The following is a 16,911-nucleotide window of genomic DNA, read 5'->3' on the forward strand; positions in this document are numbered from 1 at the left end:
CTAAATTCCAGTGTATACAAGCCCAGTCGCTCCAATCTTTCATCTTATGACAGTCCCGCCATCCTGGGAATTAACCTTTAAATGACCTCCATTTCTCTATTACATCCTTCCCATAAAACAAATTGTCCCATTCCATTCCTTCTAAGTCCTTTCGCATCGCCTCAAAGTTAGCCTTTCTCCAATCAAAAATCTCAACCCTGGGTCCAGTCCTATCCTTCTCCATAATTATATTGAAACTAATGGCATTGTGATCACTGGACCGGAAGTGCTCCCCAACAGATACCTCCATCACCTGACCTATCCCATTCCATAACAGGAGATCCAACACTGCCCCTTCTCTAGTTGGTACCTCTATGTATTGCTGCAAAAAACTATCCTGCACACATTTTACAAACTCCAAACCATCCTTCCCTTTTACAGTATGGGCTTCCCAGTCTATGTGTGGAAAATTAAAATCTCCCACAATCACAACCCTGTGCTTACTACAAATATCTGCTACCTCCTTGCAAATTTGCTCCTCCAATTCTCGCTCCCCATTAGGTGGTCTATAATACACCCCTATAAGTGTTACTACACCTTTCCCATTCCTCAATTCCACCCAAATAGTCTCCCTAGATGAGCCCTCTAATCTATCCTGCCAGAGCACCGCTGTAATATTTTCTCTGACATGCAATGCAACACCTCCCCCTCTTGTCCCTCCAATTCTATCACACCTGAAGCAATGAAATCCAGGAATATTTAGTTGCCAATCACACCCCTCCTGCAGCCATGTTTCACTAATAGCTACAACATCATATTTCCAGGTATCAATCCATACTCTAAGCTCATCCACCTTTCTTACAATGCTCCTAGCATTAAAATAAATGCATTTAAGAAATTCTCCACCTCTTCCTCTCTGTTTATCTCTAACGGTGCAAACAACTTTACTAACTTCTTTTCCTTCCTTCTCCCATACATCTGTTCCTACACTCTGGTTCCACTCCCCCCTTGTATCTAGTTTAAATCCACTGGATCCTCTCTAGCAAATCTACCTGCAAGAATATTTGTCCCTCTCCAGTTCAGATGTAAACCGTCCCACCGGAACAGGTCCCACATTCCCTGGAAAACTGCCCAATTATCTATAAATCTGAAGCCCTCCCTCCTGCACCATGTCTTCAGTCACGTGTTGATCTGCACTATCTTACTATTTCTAAACCCACCTGCACGTGGCACTGGTAGCAATCCTGAGATTGCTATACTGGATGTCCTGTCCTTTAACTGGGCACCTAGCTCCCTAAACTCACCTTTCAGGATTTCTTCACTCTTCCCACCCATGTCATTGGTCCCTACAAGGACCACGACATCCGGCTGCTCTCCCCCCCTCTTGAGAATATTGAGAACTCGATCCGAGATATTGCGGACCCTGGCACCAGGGAGGCAACAGACCATCTGGGATTCTCGATCTCTTCCCCAGAACCTCCTATCTGTCCTCCTAACTATCGAATCCCCTATCACTACTGCTCTCCTCTTTTCCCTCCTTCCCTTCTGAGCTGAGGGTCCAGTCTCGGTGCCAGAGACACAACCACTGCAACTTGTCCCTGGTAGGTCATCCCCACCAACAGTATCCAAAACGGTATACTTATTGTTGATGGGAACGGCCACAGGGGTGCTCTGCTCTTCCTGTCTATTCCCCTTCCCTCTCTTGACAGTCACCCAACTACCTGTCTCCTGACTCCTAGGGTTGGCTGTCTCCCTGAAACTTCTGTCTATTTCTGCCTCTGCCTCCGGAATGATCTGAAGTTCATCCAGCTCCAGCTCCAGTTCCCTAACATGGTTTGTCAGGAGCTGCAGCTGGATGCACCTTTTGCAGGTGTAGTCATCAGGGACAGCTGTGCTCGCCCTGACTTCCCACATCCTGCAAACGGAGCACTCAACTGCCCTAACTGCTGCCTCCACTACCTACTTCTAATCTAATTAGATTAATTAAAGGAGCTTACCCGGCCTTACCTCACCTGGAGTGAAGCTCATACTCAGCCTCTGCTCGCTTTTAAAATTCTCCACCTGCCTCACGGGCCGACTTTCACGCACTTGCGCAGTCGTGTCCCGTTCAAAGCTCGCCTCTGCCTGTTTTAGCTGAAGCCTGATTGACCCAAAGCCGTCCCACTCCAACAATGGGCGCTGTATATGGCGGTCTTTCTTTTTAAACCTTTGGCGCACTACGTCACGCGCCTGCGCAGTCTAGCCTCTTTGCCGCAATCGCTTAAAAAAGCAGCTTCTCTCCGAGCTTCTTTTACCCCTTCCCTCTCCGCCTCTTGCTGCGATTTATGTAAGTAAGGGTGGTAGGCGTAATAAGCTTTAGCTTCAGCTTACACCCTTTCCGTCTGTTTACAGAATATCTATGTTTCTTGTTGCAATTTTGTCCAATGAAATCATTGTTGTAAATGATGCTTTTTGTTATGTTTTTACTAACCGAAATAAATTAATTTCATTCAAAAAAAATCATTTCCATAGCTTCTGACTGACCTACTGTGTTCGTCCAGTATTTTGTGTGTGTTGCTTTTGATTTCACCGTAGTGCGAGGGTTGAGGTGATCCAAGAATGTGGCTGATTTATATATTTATATTGTCCTGAATTATTGTTGCTGACTTTGCAATTATCTATAAACACTTAATTTCACATTGTATAGAAATGGATAAATGATAAAATAATTCAGTACAGACAGAGAGCTTTTGTTACTTAAGGTTTGTTACATTTGTTTTAGGGGAAAAGAGTGATATATATTAGCTATGAATGTATATCTGCTTAAATTCTGTACATTGCATAGTATGAGTGCTGACTGTTGCATCAGTCACTGCTGTCATCGGTGTAATGTTCATCTCAGTGAAGGATGTGGTCAGAACTTCTGTTTTCTTTACTTGTCTTACCAAACAGAATATAGAGAAGTAACAACAGATGCTACACATTGACCTATTGCTCCGGTCTCTTACTGCATTGCACCATCTCTTCCTGGAAAACTTCTCAAAGGTCATTTTTATAAATATCCTGGATGAGGAAGTGGAGGGATGGGTTAGTAAATTTGCTGATGACACAAAGATTGGGGGTATTGTGAATAGTGTGGAGGACTGTCAGAGGTTACAGCAGGACATTGATAGGATGCAAAACTGGACTGAGAAGTGGCAGATGGAGTTCAACCCAGGTAAGTGTGAGGTGGTTCATTTTGGTAGTTCAAATATGATGGCAGAATATAGTATTAATGGTAAGACTCTTGGAAGTGTGGAGGATCAGAGGGATCTTGGGGTCTGAGTCCATAGGACACTCAAAGCTGCTGCACAGGTTGACTCTATGGTTAAGAAGTCATACAGTGCATTGGCCTTCAACAATAGTGGGATTGAGTTTAGGAGCCAAAAGTAATGTTGCAGCTATATAAGACCCTGGTCAGACCCCACTTGGAGTACTGTGCTCAGTTCTGGTCGCCTCAGGATGTGGAAACCTTAGAAAGGGTGCAGAGGAGATTTACAAGGATGTTGTCTGGATTGAGGAGCATGCCTTACGAGAATAGATTGAGTGAACTCGGTCTTTTCTCCTTGGAGTGACAGAGGATGAGAGGTGGGCTGATAGAGGTTTCAAGATGATGAGAGGCATTGATTGTGTGGATAGTCAGAGTCTTTTTCCCAGGGCTGAAATGGCTAGCACATGTGGGCAAAGTTATAAGGTGCTTGGAAGTAGGTATAGAGGAGATATCAGGTATAATTTTAAAAGCAGAGAGTGATGAGTGCATGGAATGGGCTGCCAGTGAAGTTGGTGGAGGTGGATACGACAGGGTCTTTTGAGAGACTCCTGGATAAGTACATGGAGCTTAGAAAACCAGTGTGCTATGGGTAACCCTAGGTATTTTCTAAGGTATGTACATGTTCGGCACAGCTTTGTGGGCTGAAGGGCCTGTATTGTGCTGTAGGTTTTCTTTGTTTCTATGTTTCTAACTATGGTTCAATATACTTATGAGAACAAGTGCAGAGATCAAAGCATCTTCAGCAAAGCAATTTTTGTTTCAGCAACTAGATCGCTGAACAATTTGGTGAAGAAAAGTGAAGCGGTCATTTAACCATTGTGTTTAAGCCTAATTCCAATCATGTGCATACCTGTAAATACAACGGGCGATTGTAAAACATTTTCCATTTGGTTGTTGAGAAGTCCTACAAAAACTGCAGCTTTATGAGGAATTGGTCAGACTGCACATGGAATATGGTGAACAGTTTTTGGCTCCTTATCTTTTAAAGGATGTGCTGTAATTGGAGAAGGTCTAGAGGATGTTCCTGAGTACCATCCCTGGAATGAAACGGTAAATATATGAGGAGTGCCTGATGGCTCAGGGACTGTACTTGCTTAAGTTTGAAAGAACTGGGGAAGAGTTCTCATTGAAACCTCTTGAAAAGTGAAGGGCCTAGACCTTGGATGGAGTTTATGTCTCGGCCTGAAACGTCGACAGTGATTCTCTTTATAGATGCTACCTGGCCTGCTGTGTTCCACCAGCATTTTGTGTGTGTTGTTTATGTGGAGAGGATGTTTCCCCTGGTAGAAGAGTCCCTGACCAAAAGGTACTGATTGTGTGGAATTTATTATCGCAGATGGCTGAGGTGGCTACGTCCTTGGATATATTTAAAGCAAAGGTTGATAGGTTTTTGTTCAGTAAGGATGTCAAATGTTACTGAGAGAATGGGGCTGAGGTGGACAAGAAATGAGCCATTATAGAATGGTGATACAGAGTCAATGGGCTGAATGGCCTTCTTCTGCCCCTATGTGTCATTGTCTTATGATCTGAAATAATAGAGCAGTGCAGGGAGAGGCTGCAACAGTTTGTTTACGTGAGGCATCCATTGGTACTTAACTATATTCTGTTTTATAAGATAAGTAAAGAACACAGAAGTTCGGGCCATATCCTTTGAGGGATGCTTTGGGATGCCCTGGGACAGGGAAAGGGTCCCATTCAGAATCAGAATTAGGTTTATTTCCACGGTCTTCTGAAGTTAAATTTGTTGTTTTGCAGCAGAATGAAACAGAAGGCAAGTTCCTTCCCTCAGACAATTCGTGAGCTCACGTGTAACAGGTCCAGATTCAAAATTGGGACCACTGCATCTGGAAATATTTGCAGCTAATCAACACTCATCAGATAACCCTGAGCTGAAGAGGTCAAGTGCTCCGAACAGACTCTGAAGTTACTGCTTCACCTCCTCATACGATTATGGATCCTGCTTTCTTATGGTAGCACTCCTTCATAGACATGCTCATTGGAAGGGAGGACCTTACCTATCAATTGATCAGTCTTAACCAACCTCCATGCAGACTGTCTCTGAGTAATGAATGGGTCTGTTTTTACAGATACCGAAGAGTCAATATTGGCCATAAATCAGAAAACACAGAAACATCACTCAATATGTTATGCATACCTCCATAGTATTCTAATGAAATGCATTAATAGCATATAAAACTGCATATAAAAAATGTAATACAATAAAGCTTGAAAACTTTCAAGGGGAGTGAATTCTTTTTATCAGCATTGTAGAACAGAACAGCACAGTTCGGGTCCTTTGGCACACAATATTGTGCCAATCTATACTCCATGATCAATCTATCCCTTCCTTCCTACACAGAATATAACCAAATAATTTCAAACTTACAGTGTCTATATTGTGTCATGTTTTATTGTTTTACCTCAATGAATCACTGTGAATTTAATTTTTTTTGACTCTGATCAACAAAAAAGTTTTTATCATGTTAAAGTGAAAACAGATCTCTACATAATGATCTAATTTAATTTAAAGTATAAAACACAAATAATTCATTGCATAAGTATTCACCCAGTCCCTTTAATATGAAACACCAAATCTTCATTGGAGCAGCCAATTGGTTTTAGAAGTAACATAATTAGTTAAATGAAGATCTGTTTTAGGAGACCTGTGTGCAGTCAAGGAGTTTTAATTGATTGTGGTAAAAATACACCAGTATCTGGAAGGTCCGATTGCTGGTGAGTCAGTATCCAGTCAAAAAACTACACCATGAAGACAAAACAACACTTCAAGCAACCCCACAAAGAGGTTATAGAAAAGCACAAGATAGATACAGAAAAAAATCCCTTGGAATACAGTTAAGTCAATCATCAAGGAACGGAAATAATAAGGCACAGCTGTAAATCTGCCCTGTGCAGATGATCCTCGAACATTGAGTGACCATGTAAGAAAAAGATTAGTGAGGGTGCCACTGAGTGACTTATGACTTCCCTGGAGGAGTTACAAGCTTCAGTGGCAGAGATGGGAGAGACTGCACATACAACAACTGTTGCCCGGGTGCTTCACTAGTTGCATCTTTATGGGAGAGTGACAAAGGGAAAGCTCACATGAATTCTCAGCTAGAGTTTGCCAGCAGGCATGTGGAAGACTCTGAAGACAGCTTGGAGAAGGTTCTAAGCTCTGATGAAACCAAAATTGAACTTTTTGGCTATCAGACTAAACACTATGGTGTAAGCCAAGCATTGCACATAATCAGAAACACATAATCTCTACCATGAAGCATGGTGGTGGCTGTATCATGCCATGGGGATGCTTCATTGCAGCAGGCCCTTGAAGACTTGTGAAGATAGAGGTTAAAATGAATGCAGTAAAATAAGGGAATTCTGGAGAGTCTGGAGAGACCAAGTCAGAATCCAGACCTCAATCCAATTGAGAATTTGTAGCTGGACTTGAAAAGGGCTGTTCACTCAGAATCCCCATGCAATCTGACTGAGCTTGAGCTGTTTTGTAAAGAAGACTGGGGAAAAATTGCAGTGTCCAGATGTGCAAAGCTGATAGACACCTATTCACACAGACTCAAGGCAGTAAATGCTGCCAAATGTGCATCTACTAAGTACTGACTTGAAGGGGGTGAATACTTACGCAATTAATTATTTTGTGTTTTATATTTTAAATAATTTACATCACTTTGTAGAGATCTGCTTTCATTTTGACATGTAAGATTCTTTATCTGTTGGTCAGTGTAAAAAAAAAGCCAAATTAAATCCACTGTGATTCCATGTTGTAGAACAATAAAACATGAAAACTTGCAAGGCGAAAGAATACTTTTTACAGGGAAAGTACACGTACTGTATGTACGTATCTAAGATCCTCTAAATGTCCCTGTTGTATCAGCCTCTACAACCATGCCTGCAGTGCATTCCAAGGACCTACCTCTCACTTAGTAAAAAAATTACATCTTACATTGCCCCTAAACTTTCTTCCTCTCACGTTAAATGGATGTCCTCTGGTGCTGGTCATCCTCACCATGAGAAAGGGATGATGGCTGTCCACTAAAGTTATGCCTTATACTCAAACAATACTGCACAGGTTTTATCAAACTGTAACATTACCTTGTAGCTCTTTAACTCAATCTCGTCAACTACTGAAGTACAGCATATCCTACAGCTTCTTTAACACCCTTTCAAATTGTACAGCAAATTTGGGGAATTTATGAACTTGGATTCCAATATCCCTCTGGATATCCACAATGTTAAGAATTCTGCATTAATCTTGTAATCTGCCTTCAAGTTTGATCATGCAAAGTGTATCACTTCACATTTTTCAGAGTTAAACTCCACCCAGCACTGCAACCTGTCTATCTCCTCTTGTAACTTACAATAACAAAACGCCGACAATCTTCATGTCATGTGTCTATATATATATACACACACACTTCAGTCTTTTGAATTAAGCAACATTACAGAGGCTTGTTCATATGCAGAAGTGTCCATAAATCAGGAGTTCATAACCTGGGAGTGAACTGTACTGTATTTTATCTTACATATCTTCCCTCTTGAGCAGATCTGCTTTCTAAGTTGACAGTTTTCCACTTTTTAAGCAGATCTGAGAAGGGGTCACTGACCTGAAACTGGATTCAATGAAGGGGCTTGGCCCAAAACATCCACTGCTAATTCCTTTACATAGATGCTGCTGATCTGCTGAGTTCCCCCAACATTTGTGTGTGTTCAATCAGTATATCGGAGGATGTTTGAAAATCTGGCTGAATGGTGTTACAATTATTTCTCACTCAACATCATCAAAACCAAAGAGCTGTATATTGACTACAGTATGGGGTATCCAGAAGTCGATGAGCCAGTACACAGCAGAAAGTCAAAGGTGGAAAGAGTAACTTTAAATTCCTTGGCATTATCATTTCAGAGTATCTGTCCTGGGTCCAGTATGTAACTGCCATTACAGCAGCACATTATTTACTTAAAAGTTTGCAAAGATAAAACAGTCATCTAAAACTTTGTTCCCGATGTTGGGGAGTCCAGAACCAGAGATCACAGTTTAAGAATAAGGGGTAGGCCATTTAGAATGGAGTTGAGGAAAAACCTTTTCACCCAGAGAGTTGTGGATCTGTGGAATGCTCTGCCTCAGAAGGCAGTGGAGGCCAATTCTCTGGATGCTCTCAAGAAAGACTTAGATAGAGCTCTTAAAGATAGCGGAGTCAAGGGATATGGGAGAAGGGAGGAACGGGGTACTGATTGTGGATGATCAGCCATGATCACATTGGATAGTGGTGCTGGCTCAAAGGGCCGAATGGCCTACTCCCGCACCTATTGTCTATTGTCTATAACTTTGACAAGGTTCTATAGATCCACAGTGGAGAGTATTCTTACTGGTTGCATCATGGCATGGTATGGAAACACTAATGTCCTTGAATGGATAAACCTATAAAAGGTAGTGGATAAAGTCCAATTGATCACAGATAAACCCCTCCTCACTGTGGAGCACATTATCACACTAAAAATATCATCCATCATCAACTAGGCCATGCTCTCTTATTCCTGTTGCTGTTAGGAGGCAGGTACAGGAGCCTCATGTCCCACACCACCAGGATCAGGAACAGATATTACCCCTTAACCATTAGGCTCCTGAACCAGAGTGGATAATTTCACTTATCACTGAACTGATTCCACAACCTCTGGACTCACATTACCTATTATTATTATTATTATTATTATTATTATTATTATTTTGTTTTTCTTTTAGTATTTCCATATTTTTTTATTTTTCTCTTTAGTTATGTGTCTGTCTTTGTTTGTGTGCAATTTTCATTGATTCTATTGTGTTTCTCTGTATTTATGCTGAATGCCTGAAAGGAAATGGAATAGTAGATGGTGACATATACAGTATGCCCTTTAATAATAAGTTTAAGTTTCCTTTCTGAGAATCATGCAATCATTTGATCAGTATAAAATAAAAGTTAATTGAAATTGGGTATATTTCCAGTCAATATTCAAGTGTCTTAAAGACGAATGAAAAATAGAATTAAAAGTTGGGCATTGAACAAAATGAGTGATTGCAGCTTGTTGCAGCTTGCAATGGTCAGTGGGGTGAGAATCTACAAATGGAAGTTGCTACTTTTCTCAGAATTGACATGTAACTGTAACCCGTGGAAGTACAATTAGCCTTGGAGCTGCTACTTGAAGGGAGATGTTTGCAAATGTAAGAATCATCACTGCATGATAACAAAGTGTGAAATATTAGAAGATTCTTTGGAATCAGAAAACAATGTGGTATAGCATAAGTTTTTTTCCCCACACAATGGATGAGAAAGAGAATAAATAAGACCAAAGGCCATCATTACATTGAAAACTGAGGCAGGTCACTATAATGCAGCAAGTTTCAACATGGAGTAAAACTGCTATCTACACACCAATATTGAGTTTATTTTAATTGTATATCTTTCACCATTGATCAAGATGATGTGATTTTCTTTGGTTAATATGACAGAGGATTCACATTTTAATGCATCAAGTTTCAGTAACTGACAGACAGTAGTTTCAAGATCAGGCACCTGAACCGGCATGGATAACTTCACTCTCTCAACACCGAACTGATTACTGCACACAACCTACAGGCTCACTTTCAAGGACTCTACAACTCATGTCCTCAGTATTTATTTATTTGGAGATACAGCACAGAACAGGCTCTTTAGGCCCAATGAGCGACAACGCCCAGTAACCAACCTATTTAACCCAGCCTAATTCCAGCACAGTCTTCATTAATTTGATTTGACAAAAGAAGAATGATTTTGCTGTATGTTTTAATGTTTTCATGTAAATTTGACAAACAGAAAGCTAATTATTAAAATAAAACTGAATATACATGCAATATTTCCTTCCCGTCCATGTAGCCCATTGGTTTCCACTGAAACTGAATATTGGTGACCAACATTCCATGGCACTAATACATTATGTGTGACTGGTTTACTGTTGCATAGGAGCAATTCATATGTGAATGCCTTGCCCACAACTCCTTTTATCCCATCTCTCCATGTCCACAACTCCATCTCTCTCTAACCAAAAGTAAGCTGAAATTGAAAGCAAAACTCTAGAAGATCTGAAGACAATTCAAAATTGGAGTGAATGAGGGTGAGAGACAACATGAAAGAGATGTACAAGATGATCAGAGGCATAGATCAAGCAGATATACAAATAATATCTCAGGGCAGAAATGGCTAATGTGTGGGGGAATAATTTCAAAGTGATTGGAGGAAAGGATTGAGAGGGTGTCAGAGGTATGTTCTTGACACAGAGAGGTGGGTGCACGGAAAGCCTTGCCAGGAGTGATGGTAGAGGCAGATACATTTAAAAAACTCTTAGATAGGCTTATAGATGATAGGAGAGCATTAGAAGGGAAGGATTAGATTGATCTTATAGTAACACACAAATACTGGAGAAACGAAGCAGGTGTGGCAGCATCTATAGAAATGGGTACTCTCCACGTTTCGAGCTCAGACCCTTCAGCGTCCACTCCGCAATTTTCAGGAACAGTGATTACCCTTCGACCATCAGACTCCTGAACCGATGTGGAACACTTCAGCTCTGAATTGACTCTGAACCCATGGAATCAGTCTCACTTTCAGGGATTCTGCAGCTCACACTCTCAGTATAAAAATAATGTATTAAAATATGTGTATTTTTATTTGCACTATCTGTCTTCTTTTGCAGCTTGGTTGTTTGTCTGACTTCATTTATGTAGGTTTACACAAATTCTATCACATTGCTTTATTTTTCTCTAAATGCCTGAAAGAAAATGAATCTCAGGGTAGTATATGGTGACATGAATGTACTTTGATAATAAATTTACTTTGACTTTGACTAGTGCAGCACTTTGTTAAAGGCCTTCTGAAAATCCAAGTAAACAACATCCACTGATGGTCAAAGTCTTCTTTCTCTATGCAGCCTGTTAATTCCTTCAGGAATTCCAACAAATTTGTCAGGGTAGATTTCTCCTTAAGCAAATTATGCTGACTTCAGCCTATTTTACAATATTTCTCCAAGTACTCTGAAACCTCATCCTTAATACTAACATCTTACCAACCACTGAAGTCAGACTAATCGTCCTAAAATCTCCTACCTTTTGCCTCCCTCTCTTCTTAAAGAGATGAATGACATTTGTAATTTTCCAGTCCTCTGGAACCATACTTGAAAGATTATTACTCATGCCTCCAGAATCTCTTCAGCTACCTCGTTCAGAACCCTGGAGAGAAGTCCAGGTAACTAATCCTATTTTACAATGTCCGCTCTACTGTTTACACTATCTTCCCTCTCCACTCAGATTCAATGCAGGCTCTTGACCCAAACCATTGACAATCCCTTCTCCCTGATTGATGTTGCTCAACCTGCTGAGTTCCTCCAGGAGTTTTCTCTGAACTCCAGATTCTGCCATCTTTACTGTCTACACGGATTCAACCACTGTTCTGGAAATGATGCACAACCAGCAGACAAATACTGATTATAAAAAAGTCCCATGCTAGTTGTCACTCACCGGTTAGGAAACTAATCAGAAGAATCAAAATCCTCATTGTTATATTCACTGAGACCCAGTCAGTACTTGTCTGTTCACAGACTGAAATTACTGTTAAATAAAAATAAGGAAGAAGAGGGCAGGAAGTCCGATTGTGAAACCACAGCAAGCCAACTGAAGCTTGATATGTGTTCATATGAAAAGCAACAAACACAAAATTCTGGAGGAACTCAGCAGGTCAGGCAGTGACTATGTAAATGAACATACAGTCAATGATTTGAGCTGAGACCTTTAATCAGGACTGAAAAGGAAAGGGGAAGACACCAGGAAGAAATGGTGAGGTGAGGGGATGCAGGCTAGATGGAAGGTGATAGGTTAAGCCAAGTGGTTGGATAAGGTAAAGGGCTGGAGAGGAAGGAATCTCATAGCAGAGGACAGTGGAACATAGGATAAAGGGAAGGAGAAAGGGACCCAGGGGGAAGTGATAGGAAGATGGGATGAGGTAAAAGGCCAGAATATCAAAGGCTCTTAATTATATTTGTCAAAATCAAAGACAATTCCCAATAACAGATAGAAATGATGAGAAAAGTCAAATTGTTAGACACCAGCAACAGTAGATGTTATAACCTGCAGCAAAAAATAAATTGCTGGAGGAGTCATGATGCAGTAGCTTAATCTGAAATGTTGACCATTCTGCAGGACATTAACAGTGACAAGTGCGAAAAAAGGACCCAAACGATATACTGGCAACCCAAGTTACTCCAACCACAAACTGTTCCAGCTGCTGCTATCTGGGAAATGGTATCACAACATTAAAGCCAAGACCAACAGGCTCTGGGACAACTTCTTCCACCAGACCATCAGACTGATTAATTCACACTGACACAATTACAGTATATTTCTATGCTATATTGACTGTCCTGTTGTATATCTTACTGTACATACTATTTATTACAAATCACTGTAATTTGCACATTTCACAATCAGACGGAGATGTAACGTAAAGATATTTACTCCTTATGTATGTGAAGGATGTAAGAAGTAAAGTCAATTCAATTCAATTCAATTCAATCTGCAGATGCTATCAGACTCCCTAAGTTCCTTCAGAAGCTTTTCTTTTCTTGCTTGAGTTAAAATGTCATTCATATTGAGTCATCGAGTGAAGGGTTGATAGCAAAAAGTTAACTGAGGAAGAGAAAAGAATGAGGGGAAGAGAAAAATCATGGTCAAGAGGTTCAGTTGTTCTTCAGAACAAACATCGGAATGAGAAGATATGTGATCTAAGTGACTTTACTGTGAAATTATTGTAGATGCCAGGTGGGGTAGTTTTAGTATCTCAGAAACTGCTGATCTCCTGTGATTTGCACACACTACAGTCTCTAAAGTTCACAGAGAATGAAAAAAAGTACATCTTGTGAGTGGTGGTTCAGTGGGTGAAAATGCCTTGCTGATGGGAGGTCAGAGCAGAATGGTCAGACTGGTTTAAGTTGACAGAAAGGGACAGTAGTCCCAAAAAAAATGCATTATCATAGTGGTGTGCAGAAGAGCATCTCTGAACACAGAATACATCAAACCTTGAAGTGGATGGGCTACAGTAACAGAAGACCATGAACATACTCCCAGTGGCACTTTATCAAGTACCTCCTGTTGAGTTTATGTTGAGTGTTATTTTGGGTGTGATCGGAATCGACCCTCCACTCCCCCCTTCTGTTTTCAATAGTACCAGGGACTTAAAATAAACCCACAGTTGTAGCAGTTGATGTAGAGTTTGTTCACAGAGGCAGAGGGAAATGTCTGAGTGTCTCTGAGCCTGTAACATTGAACAATCATGTTTGCAATGATAAATTAGGACAATGTTTAAAATGTTAAGAATAAGAGTGGGTACACATTTAAGGCAATTTAAACTTTTATACAAGAATGTCTAAATCAAATAAAATAAATAGCTGCAATTAACTCTCCCACATGGCCGGTTTCTCCAGCTGATCCCTCTATCCTTGTACTGGTAATGGATTCCCATCAAAAATGGAGTGCCTTTGATCATTGGCAGTCGGCATGAGTGCTCACAAGGTAAACGTCAATTCTGCTTCTGCACAGTTAAATAAAATTTGTATTGTGAACTTCAGCAATGCTTTTCACTTGTTGCAAACCAGAGTCCTGGAGTCAGAATGTGAAAGCACAGAAATTCTCCATTTGGACAATTCATAAACACCATCCACTTGCCTTCAATTTGCATTGGTTGGAGTAGTCACAAAATGTATTTCATGCTTATGGTTAGTTAATAGAACATGAGACAGTAAAGAACAGGAAAAGGTCTGCTCTGACTATGGCAAATAAACTAATCCATCTGTCCGTATATGTTCCATGTCAATCCATCCCTAACATGTTCATGTACATGACTACGGTAATTGCCTCTAAAATGACATTATGATATCCTCTCCCACTATCTATCCTATCCGTACATTCCAGGCACGTACCATTCTGTGTAGAATTCTCACTGGTAAATTTATTTATGTGTCACCACTCTCACCTCTCATATTAGATCCTGGGGAAAAGACTCTTGACTATCTTTACTGCACTTAATTTCATAAACTTCTAGCTGGTGTCTCTTCAGTTTCTAGAGAAAAAAAAAACAATCCTTGTTTCTTCAACCTCTCCGTCCACCTTATATGCTCTAATTCAGAAAAAAAGCAGGTGACTCTCTTCTGCAGCTCTCCTAAAGGGTCCAGATCTTTCCTGTTTTCAGCAACCAGAACTACATGTATGCTCCCAATGTGGAGTTAGCAAAGTTTTATTCAGCCACTACACATATTCCAGACATTTTTGTTTAATGTCAAGACTGAAGACTATTTTACCATTGACGTTATATCTGCCCATGTAGCCACCTTCACGGAGATATGGACGTGCACTCCAAGATTTGTAGATCATTCTGGACCTGCCTTGGTGATAATTCAGTCAACCTTGTTTTGAAGAACCTGCCTCTGAGGAAATAACAAAGCAGGAAAGAGGGGTGATGTAGAAGGTGCTTTCCAGTGTATCACAGTGGTAAAATCCTTCTCAGCTCTGTTCTTGAACCAAATTAAATCCCATTTGTCAGGAAATTGTCTGTGTGAGTGGCTTAACTATTTCTCATAGGATGATAGAAAACAGAATTTGGACAGGTCACATGTACAGTATCTATCTCCTCCTATGGTCTCCCTTACCTCTAGCCCAGCATACCTTCACTCACTTTGTCAGGAAATGGAAGTTGCCAATTCCACAATATATGAACACAAGACATTCTGCAGATGCTGGAATTCCAAAGTATCATACACCAAATGTTTGAGGAACACTGCAAGTCAGGCAGCATCTGAGGAAATGAATAAGCAGTTGACATTTAAAGGCGAGACTCTTCTTTAGACTGGGCAGAAAGGCGGAAAAGCTAGAATTAAATTGTGGGGGGAACAGAAAGAGGATGTCTAGAATGTGATAGGTTGGAGAGATAAGGGCTAGAGAGGAAGGAATCTGATAGGAGAGGAGAGAGGGCCGATAGGAGAAAGGGAAGGGGAGGAGACCTGGGGAATGTGATAGTCAGCTGAGAAGAGGTAAGAGGCCAGATTAGAAGTAGAATAAGAAGGGAGAGGAGAGTTTTTTTTCCACAATATTCCACAATATCTCATGATAATCCAGTCCTGCAAAAGGGTTTCAGTCTGAAGTGTCAACTGTTTATGCCTTTCCATAGATGCTGCCTGACTGGCTGAATTCCTCCAGCATTTTGTTTGTTTCGCTCTGGATTTCTGGCATCTGTGAGTTGTTTGTTTTTACAGTATAAATCCACAATATTGCTGTTCTCCTGGTTAGATCTTTAGATGTTCACCTAAGTGAGCTCTATCCAGTTCGTGCTGTGATTCTCTTCAACAGATGAATTCTGAAGTATATTTCAGTACAAGGGATAACAGTTGCCATTAATTTACTCATATTGGAGGAGTAATGCATTCTGTTTAGCTGTTTATTCTTGATTTTAACGTAGTGTGAGATTTCAGGTGATCTGAGAAAATAGTTTATTTATATTCATCCAAAATTTGAGGGCATGTGAAAGTACGATATATGCAGAAAATGCTGAACCCCAAAATAACACTAGGTTCCTGTTTCCTCACACATTCTGGTTTCATAACTTAGCAAAAAAGGACACTGACATATGTCATCCTGAATTTCCTGTCAATAAAAATAAAACATTAATCTCCATTTCTGTTTTCCTGGTGCCGGATCATAGAATGTACAACATAGGAGGCTGTTCGGCCCTTCATTCCATACTGGTCAAAAAGCTGTCTCTGTTCTGGTCCACCCTCTAACATTTGGTCTTTAGCCTGGCAGGTGAAGGTTTTTCAAATGCACCTTCCAGGCTCTGTTTATTGTGCTGAAGGTTCCTGCCTCTACCAACCCTTCAGGAAGTAAGTTTCAGAAACCTACCACTGTCTCACTTCTCCATGCATCATCACTTTGTTGTGGTGGACAGGCTTGCGAGTTCCTGAGATCTGAGAGTGATGCCATCTGGAGCTTAGTTCCTGGTTGTGTCTTCCATGGTGGTAACATCAAGGGGGAGGTTGCAGACAAAGAGCAATCCAATCAGGTCCTCAACAGTGGATCCAGTGGAAGATGATGACACATCACAACAGCAGTGAAGACGGAGGAAGGCTACACTAGTGAATGGTCCCCAGTCATTTTGCATTACATGCCTCCTGACCTTTACTCCCATATGTCAAGAACTGGGTTGTGGCTGCCAAAGCATCAACCTCCCTACATTAAACACAATCATACACAGGTGTTCTCCAGCAAGGGACTCCATCCTAACATCCCAGATTAAAACTGGTGGTGATCAGCAAGCGGCGTGAGGGGGCAGAATTGTGATTTTGTGGATTCTACAGTCATCCGAGGACCCTCCAATAGACAACTCCTTAGGAGAACGTCATTCATGAGTTGAGTGATTACACTACGAGTAATCTCCTCCCTGGGAGAGAAGCGTTTTCCTCATCTCCCCTCTAATCCTAACAACAGTTAACTTCTAACCGAGGAGCCCTATCTTTAGTAACTCATCCCAGTGATCAAAATTCTTCCCATTCATGCTTTTGATGCCCTTTATAATTTTTCACAA

Source organism: Hemitrygon akajei, chromosome 27, assembly GCF_048418815.1.
Source record: "Hemitrygon akajei chromosome 27, sHemAka1.3, whole genome shotgun sequence".
NCBI classification, from domain to species: domain Eukaryota; kingdom Metazoa; phylum Chordata; class Chondrichthyes; order Myliobatiformes; family Dasyatidae; genus Hemitrygon; species Hemitrygon akajei.